Genomic DNA, 10,515 nt, shown 5'->3' with positions numbered 1-10,515 from the left:
GAAGTTATTCTTAGAAAGAATCTTTGATCTTCTCCGTCAAACTTCATTTCAAAACGATTTTGTGGCTTTAATCTATTATATATGGATGTTTTATATATCTATGTATGTAGTATTTAGTAAAGGAAGACCTAGCTAAAAGGCGGGGGAAGGCTGGATGGGGTCAAACACAATCATAAAGCCAATGAGTGATTGGGAAGGTAGGTGGTTTGTGATGCAGTGTTCTTTAAACAGGTGTTTTCTTAAACTAATTTCTAACTTGGAGCAATGTTGGGGGGTCATGATGAATAAGGGGAGGCTGTTCTAGATTCTGGGTGCATAGATGCAAAAGACCTGCAGCATTTGTATTTTCTTTTTTACATTTCTTAGCCTACAGTCTGATCGTGTCCTGAATATGGGTGTGCTGAGAACCACAACAGATGGGAGCCTGTCTGTAGATGAGCAGGAATGCTGATTGTGGCTGCTTTGTAAATGATGCAACTGGTTTCGAACATTGTGTGGGTCAGCAAAGGGATTCAATGTTGTTCTTAAGGATAGGGGTGGTGTTAACATATTTCTCCAGGCCCTGGATGAGATGTGCTGAGGCAAGTGAGATGCCATTAAGCGATGCTAGTGTGGAGCCTTTAAAGTCATGAAGGAGGGGTTACCTCTATCCAGATAAGAGTGTATGAGGGTGTTAACAGGTGTTTGGTAATGCTTTCGGGAAGAAACTGTTTAACTTCCTTTCAAAGAATAAGCTGGCATCAGATTGTCTTTGTTTTTTTTAGTTTTATTTATTTTCTTTTTTTAAAGTGTCCCGTGAGGGTTTAGTTGGTTTCCTGGGTGAATCCGAGTGACTTGGCATTCAGTGAAAGTTGGGATTCAAAGCCATCAAGGTTCATGTCATTGAGCCAGGTTTCTATTGTTTCTAGTTTGTTCTTCTTGGAAAATAACATGTTCATGGTTGGTTTGCGCTTCAGGTAGGCACTGGATATCAAGACCTGGGGATGTGAATACTGATTGTAAAGCATTGGCTATCTGAAACAGGGAAGCCTTTCAAGTAGAGATGTATGTCATTGGCATGCTATTGAATCTTGATGTTGCTGTCTGTGAGTATATCACCAAGCGGCTACATAAAGAGGCTGAAGATAACAGGAAGCAGTATAAAACCCCAGGGGGCTGCTCTGGTGATAGGGGTATTTTGAGGCCTGGAGATGCCTATGTTAATAAACTGGTGTTGTCTGGAAAGAAAAGAGGCGACCCAGGGAAGGACACTGCTGGTGAATCCAATTTGAGGTGTACGACGGTGAGATAGACGTCCGGTAATAACAGGAGGCAGGGGGGTCATCATCATCAGTGGTCAGGAGAGCATTGCTTACGAATTTCAAAGGAGAGGTTTCTGTGCTGCAGCGTTTAGTTGTACAGGAAATGGTTGGCATTAATGTGGTATTAGATTTGAACATTGACTGCTTCTCATTGATCTTAACAATGAATGGTAGGTGAGTGATAGGTTGGTATTTATTGAGGTCATCAGTGACAAGTATAGGTTTCTTTAATATTGGAAGGGTCTAGCCTGTCTTGAGAGGTTCAGGGTAGCTACATTGATGTGATTTGTTTGCTTACTCACAATGCCAACAATCTGAAGGAGCCCTTTGTACCATCTACAGTGTCCATAGTTCACTGTAATGACTGTAGTCATTGGAAGGAAAGTGAAAAAAGTTCATTAGATTGCACACAATTTTTGCAGCATTAGTCTTTTGTAAAGAATGTAAAAAATGTGCACGCCAATAAGAACTAATCACTTCAGTTAGGGGTTCTGAATAGCAACAAAGTGTAGCACAATCCTAGAGTGGAGTTTGACTCTCAAAGCACTGCTTGTATCTCAGTATTACATGTGGCCCCTTTATCTAGTCAACATCAGGTCTGCTTTTTGAAGTGTTGGAACCTCTCAGCTCCTCGATTGGGTTATATCCATTTTTTTGTTTGTTTTACCTGGTCCTTTGTTGTACTCAGTCCTCCCAATCTCTCATTGAGAGTACCAGATTTCTTTGTTTGGACCATTTTGGCCATTCAACCCTGTCAATGTGGTGGTATCCAACACATACAGCAGAGATTGTTGAGGTTTATTGGTATTCTCTGCTTAAATGGGGCCTAAACAGACTATCAAAGGTTTTAACTAACCCTCCATCGCTTTTGACTTTCCAAACATTACTGATAGGCCTCACAGCCTTAGGGTGATCTTCCTCCTCCACTTTTCTGACCTAGTATTTGCTTGGATTAGGATTCTGCACATGGTTGCACTGCCAACCAGTAGTAAAGCACTTGTGCTCTCTCCCCTAACCAGAGTAATATTAGTTCATCCCCAGGTGGCATACCTAATTTGCTTATAATTCCATAGTAAAGTGGTAATACGTGTATCCAGGGCCTGTTACTTAAATGCTATTAGTGGGCCTGTATCACGGATTGTACCACCCACTTAAGTACCACTTTAGCCACTCTCAGGCCTGCCATTACAGAGCCTTTGTTTGCAGTTTACACTGCATGTTGACCTGGCAAAATAAACCTACTTGCTAGGCCCAAACCTTTCCTTTTTATAGATATATGTCACTCCTATGGTAGACCCTAGACAACCCAGAGGGCAGGGTGCAAAGTATTTAAAAGACAGGACTTGTACTTTTAAGTTTTACATATCCTGGTAGTAAAAAAACTCTCAAATTCGTTTTCACTACTGCCAAGCTTATCATTCCCATAGGATAACATTGAGATTACCTTATTACAATTTATCAGTGTAATTTCCAATTGGGAAGAGATAACTCTTCAAGTCTGGTGTCTCAGCAATCACAATTAAAAATCCAAAGTTATGGTGGAGTTGGACTTTGAATTGCAATTCTGAAAATTCCACATTTAAAAGCTGGCATTACCTTGCTTTAGTCATTTTGGGCTAGATGCATTATGAAACCGTTATACGATTTCCTAATTGCGAATCCTCGGCATGCATGAAAGTGTGTTGAACACTTTTTGCAATTCCTAGGGGATTGCAAATGACATATCTCATGAATATTAATGAGGTAGATCACAATTTGCGACCCCCTAGGAATTTAAAAAATCCCAGGGATGGTGGCCTGCTGGGGTCAGCAGACCACCATGCATACGATTGCTTTTAAATTAATCATTTTTTTTTTTTAATGCAGCCCGTTTTCCTTAAAGGAAAACGGGATGCGTTTCTAAAACAAAAATGATGAGTTTTCTTTTTATTTTTTAACAGTAGGCAGTGATCTGTGGGACCGCTGCCTGCTACTAAAAAACGCTGCAAAAAACATTCACAGAGGAGAAGGGGTCCCTTCTGGACATCTTCCTATTTGCGAATGGGTTACCACATACTTAAAGTAGGTGGTAAAATGCAAATGTTTTGTGACCGCATGTTAGTTACAAAACATTCCTACATACCAATGCAATTCAGTATTAGGAAGGAACACCCTAAACATGCCCCTTCCTAATGGCGAGTTGCAAACCCATTTTGTGATTCAGTAACAGGTTACCAAATTGCAAAATTGGGTTTGCTGCATCTGAAAAGCATTGTTTGTGTTCGCATTCGGGCCGATTCTGCAAATCGGCCCATTTGCGAACACAAAAATGCTTGATGCATATGCCCCTTGGTGCCCGTAGCCTGTCTCTGATCACATGACTGGATGTAGTTGGCAGTTGGGCTTTGTGTAATTCTCCTGTACAGCTGCAGACAATGGGAGCTTAGGTGTGCCTCAATGGGCCATCTCTGGCTAGATGGGAGGGAGGAGTTGGGCACAGTCTCACTTACACCTGAATAGGCTGTGCCCTTTTCACACACAAAGGGCTGAATACCCCTTTGTAGTGAGTCTGTAGCCTGGGTAGGAAGGGAGGACCTTTGTGCACTTCAAAGGCATGTCTTTGAAGTCCCCCCCACTTCAAAGGCACCCCCACTTCAAAAGCACCATTGGGTATAAGTTCTGGACCTTAGATACTACTTGGGTACAATTCTGTGCCTGAGGATTCTCTGCCAGCAAGAAGGGCGGTTGTGCTGCTGAAGACTGTCACTCTGCTGGACTGCCCTCTGCTGGACTCCTGCTTTTCTGTGCTGATCTGCTGCCTGCTTCACTCTTGCCTTGCTGTGAAGGACCAGACCTGCATCATTTGACTCCAGAACCCAGAATAACTCCAAGGGCTAGTTTGCTGGCCTCCTGGCCTGAAGCTTCGGGGACAGGTTTCCAACACCTGCACTTGGACTCTGCCACCTGTGGTCTACCCTGATGATTTGTGCCACCCCAGTCCTGGATCCTTGGAAGTGAGCCTATGGTGTGCCAGCAGAACCAATGCATCCTTTCTGCTGAGCAGCGGATCCATGTGTAGAACCGACGCCTCTCCTCAGCTGAGCAGCACATCCCTGTGTAGAACCGCCACATTGCTGCTGCTGCTGCGTGGATTTGACCTGTCCTAAAAGACTCGCATCACCACCACCTCCTACATCTTGGGACCAAAGCATCGCCTTTTAAAACAATGCTCTATGACACATTTCCAAGTGCAAGCTCCTCACATCCCACATTGACGGCAGCCTTGATGATGATGCCAAAACTCCGCATCGCAGCTTCACAACTCAACAGAACCAATTCCTCACCTTGGCTTCGCCGCGCATCCTTGACATCAGGTTTCACATCACAAGCCATGTCGACAGGATCCTCAACGATGATGAATGAGGACCTCGCACAGCAGCCTCGCTGCATCTTGGAACTAACACATCGTCTGAGCTACACAACGTATCTTCGAAGCAGATCCATGCAATTCCACAACCAGGATATAAGGTACTGTGTTCAGTAGGCCTAACTGTGTCCCCGTAGCTGCATCGTGGTCTGGCACGATCAGATATCCTCAATAGAGATGTGTGCTTTTTGCCACTATTTTTCACTCTAAACTTTAAAAAACAATACCTCAGGTTCTACTAATTGAATTCTTGTCATTTTGTTGTTGTTTAATTTATTACAGTCCGATCTATTTCTCTAACTTGGTATGAAAACAGCATGGTGTATTCACTGTCTTACTGTTTAAAGTGTTGCACACATACTTTCCACACCGCCTCTAAGTTAAGCCTGACTGCTCTGTGCCAAGCTACCAGAGAGTGAGCACAGGATAAATTAGGGTCTGCCTGCCTCTTACCCTGACTAGGATTGTGGTTGCTGCTTGATAAGGGCTTACACGCCTGTCAACCCACAACCCATTTTCTAACAATTAAATTATCAGTACCTGCAGTAGTACTGATTTTGTGATAGACCCCTACAGTGTGCCGTACTAGGTTTGCAGTCTTTAGATGGATAACCTAGCAACCCAGTGATGGTTTTGCTCTCTCAACCTATGTAAATCAACTTTTCCAAAACCTCTGTCAAACAACTGGGTGTGCTATTAATCTAGCACCAAGCTACTCTCTCTTGTTTTGGTCATACCTCTGAAATTCTAGGTTCCGACCAGCAGCATGTTCTGCTGCAGAGTGGCCACTACACAACTTGACCCACTCAGCTGCCCTACAGAAGCAGAGGTCCCAAAGTCCTCATGCTGGTTAGGCTACACACAGAGCCCAGTGAGCAGCTATCTTACAAAAGCAAGTTGCCTGTATTAGTCACAAGTGGGCATATTTACAAGCCCCTTTGCATCACTCTTGCACCATGCAATGTGGTGCAAGTGTGACGCAAATTAAAAATGAGATTTATGAAACCACACAAGGCCACCTTGTGTGGCCCTGAGTGGCTTCATAAATCTCAAGTAATTCAAGCAGAGCAAATCGCTGCATTGCATTATTGTGTGCCAGGAGGCATTTCCATTGGTATTGCGTGGATGTTTCCACACAACATCCATGGATTTTGATGCATTCTAGGATTTACCAGAACTGGTAGACTTCTAAATGCTCAAAAAACCTTCTCCTCCTCAGGTGAGGCATAACGAGGAGAAATATGTTTATTTCTCCTCGTTTTATCCCTCTTTCTATGTGTGTTGCATTCAGCAGCACACATACAAAGAGGAACAAGCCTCAGGGGATTGTTTTTGTCCAGGAAGGTGCCCCTTCCTGCCAAAAAGCAATACACCTTAGAATGCAGACACCCTTGCACCATGGTGCAAGGGTGCCTGCATCTGGGCTAGGCAGCCAATAGGGCGCAAGCACAGGGGAAAAGGCAGGGAAAAGGTAACTTTCTGCACTGCACTCCATGACTTGGCCATAAATATGGCCTTAGATTACTAGCACTGTAATCCAACGCAGCAACCCCACAACAGGGTCAATCAGACAGTACATTGCTGTCTCTTCCTTTAAAATGGTACCAATGGAGCTTAGAATTGACACGGAAAAGGGTTGATTTATCCAAGTTAGCTAGAAGTGTATTCACAGTTTATTCAGCGTTTTTTGTTAATACAGTTCAAACACTGATATTGTACTTTGAATTGAGGATACATTTGAAATCCAAAACGTTGCATCTAATTGGTTGAGAATACCAGAAACAATTTTGAACTTAATTATAATGGATTTGCAGATCTATGCAAATGATCTCTGTAGCACAAAATATATGTTTTTCCAAAATGTAGCATGATTTCATATTTAGCAGTGACAGGGACTGGCAAATGGGAGCTTCGAGTATTGTTTCTAGGCTGCATTTGCAGTTAAAGGTGTTTGTTTCAGGCGTGCGATTCATAGATCTACTGAGGCTTCACTGAGCCACTCTACATGTCATGTTATGCTATGTTACGTTATGTTGTGTCAATTTGTATTGTGCACAAATCACCCATGAGGTGCTTGAGTAGGGGTGGTGATGAGTGGTCCCTGGGGAGTTACTCGAAGAACCAGAAGTGAGGAGGAGGCTCTGATATCTTGAAAGAGGCCATTCCATGTTTTTGATGTGATGTATGAGAATCAGCATACGCTGTTCTTTTTTTGTGAATGCGGAGGATATGTGCGAATGAGGGTGAAGCTGCCTGTAGGTGTCTGGCAGACTGGTGAAAGTGTATGACGTTGTTCATGTATGCAGGACCAGTGTTGTGTAAGGCTTTATATCTGTGTGTGAGGAGTTTGAATTGGCTGCATTTGTAAATGGGGAGCCAGTGGACCTCTCTGAGGTGGGGTAAGATGTGGGTGCAGCTTGGGAGGTAGAGTCTCCTCTTTTACCTACATAATTCAACACCTTGGATTCATAGATCTTTTTAATGTCACGTATCTATTCGTTGTAGAACCACTTGAAAACTTTCTTAGAGGACAGAATTTTATCAGTTTAGGTAAGCAAAATGAGGCCCTGCTTAATTCAACAGAGGGATAATGTGGTCTAACAACATCCTATTGCTCTCATGTTCTCCCTCTTTCTCTCACACACCCATCAAATGTATTTGATACATTGTTAAAATGTGTCATAGGCAGCGGCAGCTCGCACAGGTAATGCTGTGGGGCGGTGAGGCAGGGCGGGGCGGGGGCATTGGAATACGACATATGACGGGAAAGATTTCAGTTAATAAATAAATAAAGAAAACCATGTTCATTGCGCTTGCCACATCACCGGCTCGGCAATGCGGCGAGCGCAAGGTAAGTGGTTGTATCTATTTATTTCTTTACTTATACTTTTCCCATCATACTCTACTACCTCCCCACCCCGCCCTCCCGCACCTCACTGCCTGTTAGAAATGGAGGTCTCTAGCTGGCAGAGGTATGTACATTTGTCCAAATCGGGACCCTTGCTTCTAGTTAATGTACGGGGGATACAAACTTTAGAAAATCCCTGCTCACCCCCTTGGCAGCTTGTCACGAGCAGACAAGCTTATCCCAAAGGTAATGGGTAAAGTATTTGTACCAACACTCACAGTCACACAGTGAAAACACCACAAAAGGACATCACACCAGTTTAGAAAAATAAAGTATATTTATCTAAACTAAACAAGACCAAAATGACAAAAATCCAACATACACAGTTAAAAATATGACTTTCAAAAGGTTTCAAGAACTTGTACCATGGAAAACTATGGATGCCTGACTTTTCACCAAAGTACCTGTCATTGTGTCAAAGTTCACCAAGCAAAACAGCCGCAGTGTCGGAAAACAAAGAGATGCGACACTCCTGAGACTTTGAGGAGGTGATGCGACAGTCCCGCTGCACGTAGAGGAAGGGTTGCGTTGATTCCGATCTGTAGGGGGAGTGATGAGTCGATTCTTCGTACCGGTTCTGGTCTACAGGTGATCCGTCGGGGAAGCGTGTCACACAGGTACGATGTGTGGATATTCGGGATGTGTCAGCGATCGCTGTGGCAGCTTTGGACGGCACTGCGTGGGTCCTCTTCAGCCGCGATCCCTCGATGCGTCGATTCTTGCCGCACAGCTGCTACGATGGCTTTCGCAGCGGCCCGGCAATGCGTAGAAATTCTTCTTGCGCTACGAAGATGCATCGGAAAAACAGCTGCAAGAAGAGCGATGCATCGATTTCTGTAGTCCTTTGACCTTCTTCTCTCTTCCAGCTCCCAAACAGCAGCAACAACCTCCAGAGGCCCCAAACTGGCACACGCACCTAAAGGCAGGTCAGAACTCACAACAGCAGAGTTCAGGGGAGCTGGGGGTGAAGTCTTTGTGACCCTGAGACTTCTGGACAGGAGGCCTGCTCACTTCAGGCCCTTGGAGATCTCCTTCAAGCAGGGGACACAGCAAACAGCAAAGTCCTTCTCCTTTTCTTGGCAGAAACAGCAACTGCAGGCCAACCACAGACACCCAGCAAGGGCAGTACTTCTCTTCAGTCTCTCCAGCTCTTCTCCTTGGCAAAGGTTCCTCTTGAATTCCAGGAATGATCTAAAGTTTAGGGGTTTTAGGTCTAGGTTTTACCCCATTATGTCTTTGTTCTCTTTGTGCAAGGGGCTCTGAGCCCAGTGCAAACCAGTTCTGGGGGCACTCTGCCAGTGCACTAGAACTTTCTTTGTTAGTGTGGTCCTTGGCTCCAGACACACAGCACGGGGCGGAGCCAGCATTGTGAAAGGCAGGCACAGCCCTATTAGGTACAGGTGCTACTCCTCCTACCACTCCAAATGCAGATCAGGCCTATTCAGCCTAGTGCTGACTCACCCAGACTCCTGGAGCCACCCCAGTCCCTGCCACTCCAAAACCAGACAGTCAATCCACAACCTGGCAGAGGCACACAGGAAGGTTGAACAAGAAAATAGCCACTTTCTAAAAGTGGTATTTTCAAACACACAATTTAAACACTGTATTAACTAAAAGATGTGTTATTAAATTCTGAGTTCAGTGATACCAAACTCCATTTTCTCATCTTACTCCTATGGGAAGATATGCTTGTAAAAAGGTTACAAAGCATTCCCTATTCTGTTCTATGGGCAAGATAGCCTTTCAATAGTGAAAAACGAAATTGGCAGTATTTCACTATCAGGACATGTTACACACACCAGTACATGTCCTACCTTTCACATGCACTGCACCTTGCCCAGGGAGGTACCTTGGGCCTACCATAGGGGTGTCCTATGTGTAAGAAAATGGAAGGGTAAGGCCTGGCAAGTGGGTGCACTGGCCAGGTCGACATGGCAGTTAACAAACTGCTGTACAAAAGGGGGTGGTGATGGACGGAGAGTCAGAACCAATCAAACACTCACACCCAGTCAACAGATCTGGGTTTGATCCATCACCGTTCTTTATCCCACTCTGCCACCCCAGTTCAGACATGGCCATAGGCAAATCAGTCTGACCCAGTGCCTCATGGAAACAGTCCAGCCCGAACTGCCAAGCCATGCCTTCCCTGGACCGGAAACAAGCTTCCTAGGACCGGTTTCTGGCATTTCAGCCGTCTTCAGCCAGGCTTGCTTGAATCCAGTGGCAAAGTGAGCAAGGGACTCAACGTCTGAGCATACCCTGCCAACTTATGGCGAACAAAGCGGTACAAAAGGGGGTGGTGATGGACGGAGCATCAGAACCAATCAAACACTCACACCCAGTCAACAGATCTGGGCCATAAGCAAATCAGTCTGACCCTGTGCCTCATGGGAACAGTCCAGCCCGAACTGCCAAGCACTGCGGTGGCAGGCCTGAGACACCTTTTCAGGGCTACTCATGTGGGTGGCACAATCAGTGCTGCAAGCCCACTGGTAGCATTTGATTTACCCACCCTGGCACACTTAGAGCACTTTACTATGGACCTACTGGTAAAACAAATATTCCAATCAGTGAGAACCAATCACAATATCAATTTACATAGGGAACACTTGCACTTTGACACTCATCAGCAGTGGCAAAGTGCCCAAAGCCTCTAAGCCAGCAAAAACGAAATCCATCACAGCATCAAAAACACAGGGGGTAGAGGCCAAAAAGTCAGGGAAAAGCACGCCAAGGATGTCAGGTCTAACACTGCCCCACAGCGTTACCTGTGCGAGCTGCCACTGGTCATAGGTGTGCTTCATCTCAGCTCTATGATGCATACCACTATCGTTCCCATGGTGCTTTTATCTCACCAGACGTAGTTATCCATCACACACTCTGTACCAGAGCTGGTTATC

Source organism: Triturus cristatus, chromosome 7 (genome assembly GCF_964204655.1).
Source record: "Triturus cristatus chromosome 7, aTriCri1.1, whole genome shotgun sequence".
Taxonomy (NCBI): Eukaryota; Metazoa; Chordata; class Amphibia; order Caudata; family Salamandridae; genus Triturus; species Triturus cristatus.
Note: the sequence above shows the minus strand (reverse complement) of the source record.